Genomic DNA, 5056 nt, shown 5'->3' with positions numbered 1-5056 from the left:
AGGGAGGATCCCACAGGACAGAGTGAATGGGGGTTGAGGAGGTGATGGTTGAACCTGCCAGGGTGACAGAGAGCTTTAAACACCACCGACTCAGAGCACTTCCAAAATCTGCTTTCATGGAGCAATCTTTACTCGCTCTGAGAAAGGCAAGTTTAATCCTGCAGATTCACCTGCTGAGATTTTACCTCAGGCAACCGTGGAGATGAAGGCAACGGGAAAAGAAAGCACCCAACTTGCTAATCGAATGTGGAAGAGTTGAGTTTGTCTTCCTGATTGTTAATTCTTACAGTTTGCTGATACACAAGAACTTTGGAAAAGTTGAACTTTCGAATGGGTTTTCGAGTAAAATGGTCGTAATGAAGAGAACAGAGACCGAAGCTGTACGTAAACAACAGATGAATAGAGGGTTCTCTGGCTGAGTGCAAAATTTGATGTTTCTTAGGACTAAATTAAATCTTAAAACAGCTATAATTGTTATTTTTCAGAATATAGTTTTATGAAATGACAACAACGATTGATAATTATCAATAGATTGTTTTTAAATGAATGCATTACTCAAAGACAAGATTGGCATTAGTTAAAAAATGTCAAGACTGATATGTGATACGAAATGTGCTGCTCAGTTAATAAGCAGCTCATCCAGGGGTCATGCACATTGGAAATATTATTTTTGTATGCAAGAAGCGGGCCTCGGTCAAATTCCACATGGTCGCATAATAACGAGGGATTAACGAAGAATACCTCCTGTCATCTGTGGACAGCGTAACGAGCTGAGAGAGGACTGAAGGAGAGAGAGAGCGATAAGGAGGAAGACAGTGACAGAACTGGGCCGTTTGTTTCCACGTGCTCAACTCTTTCTGGCTTTGTGTGTGTTTACGTAAACATGAAGGATCGGTAGATCATATCATGGCATAAGGGACCTGGTTTGGAGGACACCTTGCAGCAGCCATGGTGCTATTTAAATATAAATGAACAATGAGTATTTCAGGATTTTTGAGGGAGGATAAATTATTATTTTTATTTGGAGCAATTGTTAGGGATTTAAGCAAGAAGTGCACCCCTAGTGGTGGAAATTATAATACGTGTAATAATGTTTAGTGTTAGAATTGTAGTTTGTGCGCTATTAGATATTAGTTATTACATTAGCATATTAGATGAAGTGAATGCAATTTGAATCAAACACAGGTTATAGTCATTTAAATCATATAAACACTGTACACATCAACATTCTGTCACAATGTGATGTTAAAACCTGGGGACGGATGCTAATTGCCGTCCTTTATGGATTTCTCCCAATTTTATCCCCAAAGAGGGTTTTTTGGGGAGTTTTTTCTCCTGTCAGGTAGTAAATGAACAACTGAATGTAAGACAGTCGATTGAGGCAAATGTCTTGAGAATTGGACCACATGAACTGTATTGGATCTTATGATGTAGTGTGATGAGATGTTAGATCATTTATGATGTGTTGTAATTAAAGTGTACTAGTTATAAGATGAAGACTTAAACAATGCGTGCTTTGTTAAATTCACTCATTGAGGCATAAAGCCAAATGTATCTACATTGAATGTGTTGGAATGTGAGGGACCGATAGGACAGAGCGGTTTCAGGGTACAGCTGCAGCTTCACACCTCGACGTGAAAGGGACAGTCCAGGAGGAGACACATTGAAGGAGAAGCCAATGACATTCAAATGCACCCAAGAAGACACAAAACAGTTTTCACACAAAACAGTTTTCAAAGGACCAAAGCGGGGAAAGGACTGTTAGAATTTTCCTGCAGCCACTTTGATAAGTCACTTTAGACTTGCTCAGAGAATTCTCTATTTCGCAAAATATTTTACAGTTCGTTGTGTATTTCACTTTGTAATTGTATTCCTTATAACGTTGTTTAGTTATTAAATACTTTTTTAATTTCTGAATTTAAGCAAGGTGACTCTTTTGATTCTTCGTTTCCGGCCGGGCCGAGAGCAAAGGAGTGAGGCCTCCCTCGAGGGCTTTCTGAACCCTTAACACAATCAAAAGCAATTGTGTACTTGATTATTATAGTGTTCATTCGTTGTTTTCTTGGTCTTTTATTCAACAAAAAAAACAAAGACTAAAGCTTGATTCTGCTCCACAAAAGCATGTGATCACCTTCTTCTTATTACCCGACAGACAAATCCGGAAATCTAATAATGCAAAATGTGGCGGTAATTGTTCAATCATTGGTAGATGACTTAAAAGGTAGTATGAAGTAGTATAAAGTTGAAATATTTATGTAAAGTGGAGTTGCGCCAGTTGAGTAAATGCAAATCAAACATTCATCAAGCAAAAGTCCAGAATCTTTCAACTCCAACGTCTATTCACTAGCCTGGTAAAGATTATGGAAGGTTTCATTAGGTAACACAGAATGCAGAAACACGTAGAAACCGCAATACCAGGAAAAAAATATGTCAATGTAAAGCACTTTCAAAGCGGATGAACTTTTAATACCCTCGGCTTCCATGTGAATGGAAATGCGTGCAGGGATTTTCAGATGGATTGTTTTTAGAAAAATCTCTGCATTTAATCCCCCGGTGTGGTCACTCAGATGATGACAATTCACACACGGACATGAGACGGAACGGTTATTTGATATTTATATTTTTATTTTTTTATTTTTGATCCATGCAGATCGTTTCATCTCCAGAGGTTTTATTAGTAGGGGGGGGGGGGGGGGGCGATGCACAATAAATCCTGAACATGATTAGATTTTAAGAACCTTGTTGAAACAAGTGTTTGCTCTGCACAAAATACAGTAATAATACATTTTATTTGTATGGCACTTTTCATAGTACTTAATATACACTAAATACTAAAATGACCAGATGTAAAAAAGAAAGATATACATCACAAAACACACCATTTTGTTCACGGTAAAAGCAGTTGTGAGTGGCGGGTGAAGGGAGGTGGTGGAGCAGCTGGGTGAGGTGGAGGGGGCCTCATTATGGAGGGCTTCATGACTATACTTGTATATAGTATAACATGCACGAGCAAGACAAAAGATGAACATTCATATGGTAATAAATTGGACATAACTAATGGCAGTGACATAGAGTTGTGACATAATGGGTGTTTGGGTGATAGTTGCGGTGCATTCATACAGGTGAAAGCTCGCAGGAAGACACAAAAACTGGTCTCTCTCTTAATGAGTCCACTTAGATTTTGGCAGGAAATTTCATTATGACGATGGAAACACTTGTTAACCTTGAGCTCGTCTACTGTCCCAAGAATCCCCAGCTAGCTTTCTTCTGGTGCAACTTTCTCCGTGTAGTGGAGAAAGTGAAATGGAGAACAACGTTTTTGGTCCATTAGGAGATTGATTCCCGAACCGGAGAGAACGAAGGCGAGTGCACGGCTGAGAGTGTTTGGAGAACGCAGGAAGAAAAGAAAAGAACAGCAGAAAAAACGTCTTTTCTGTTTGTTTGTCGATACAAACTGCATTATCTCATCAGTGGTTCCCCCTCCTCTGCGCCCTCGTCGCTCCGCGGAGACCGGACATCCGCTGTCACCTGTCAGTCAAGCCCCGACAGACAGTGACCTTGCTCGGCATTGTTGGAAACGATTCGAATCGACCTTGCCCCCGCTGCTGTTTTCACCGGCAATCGGCTTCTTACAAGAGATGCCACGACAAATAAAATTGGATCGATTAGCTCTCAGATGAGTTGATTTATCGGGTTTGAGTCCGGGGGAGCGGAGTGTTTTCATGTACAGTTGTACAGACAATTCATGGCATTTAATGAGGATATTTTTGACATAATGGCTCTTATTTACCAAGCTAATGAATGCATCAGTGTGCTCTAACACCAAAGATGGACATGCTTCGTGCAGAAAGTGTATAAATAATCACACAACACAAACATCTGCTTGACATTTAGCCAAAATAGTACAGGGCCTGATATTAAACATCCCTCAATAAATTCATTTTATATAAAACTTCTCATATTTGGTAAGACTTGCTAAGAACTGCACTACTCCAAATATCCCATTTGTCTGAAATCCGGTTGTTTTGCAGAATGAAAATGGTCAGCACAAAGATTGGTTTTTTGTTGCAACACGAGATGAGAAAATGCTTGACTGCAGGCCATTGTCTTTGGAACCCGCTATTTCCTGCAAAAGTATGTCAGCATGATTTGTGCTCTCTACTGATACTTGTGTAAGTTTCTAAATTATTAAAGTATCTAAATGCAAGTAGAACAAATGAGGCAGCTGCAAAAACACACAAGGCGAAAATATCCATGTTTGTTGTTATGTGTATTTTGCAGGTGGGGGAGCTGAGGCTGAGGGAGAGCAAGGCTGATATGGGTTTGAGTGTGTGTCTGTGTGTAGCTGTCCATCTCAATCTGTCCGAGCTCCTGCTCCTGTCGGGGTTAGCGTGAGCCGGCATCCAGATATGTCGGACGCTAAATGCCAGGGAATAAAGTCACTTTGTTTCATTCCTCCATCTCGTGCGAAGAGCTCAAGGAAACAGTTCACAGACGGAGCGTGGAGGTTACTGCTGTGTGAGCCGGTGTCACTGATGGAATGAAGAGGAGTACGGGAGAGATAATTAATGAACGTGTGTGTGTGTGTGTGTGTGTGTGTGGATAACACATGGTGATGCCTTTCCTCTCGTGGAGACAGAGAACTGTCACAATCTGCACCTTAGCCCCCCCCCCCCTCCCCTGTTCTCCCTCTCTCTCCCTCTGGCTCCGTCTCTCTGTTTCACAAGAGCAGTCAGAAGGATTGAGTTTTTCCTATTTTTTTTAAGGGGGTCGTTGCAAATAACAAAATTGTAGCCTTTGCATGCAGTGATTTTTTGTTGTTGTTGTTGTAAAGTGTCTCTTGCCCGTCTCTCACTCATTCACTCTCCCAGTCAAGCTCATTCTCACACATCACAGCCTCCGCCCCCCCCTCCTGCCCCCGTCTCTCTCTCTCTCGCTCATGAATGTCACCTCTACTGATGGTGGCTGCTGGAATTCACACACACATACTCTCACAACCACTCGCTGACTTTGGATGGGAGGAGGAGGAGGAGCAGGAGGAGGAGGAGGAGGAGGG

The sequence above is a fragment of the Gasterosteus aculeatus genome, chromosome 7 (genome assembly GCF_964276395.1).
Source record: "Gasterosteus aculeatus chromosome 7, fGasAcu3.hap1.1, whole genome shotgun sequence".
Taxonomy (NCBI): Eukaryota; Metazoa; Chordata; class Actinopteri; order Perciformes; family Gasterosteidae; genus Gasterosteus; species Gasterosteus aculeatus.
This window is presented reverse-complemented; position numbering follows the sequence as displayed.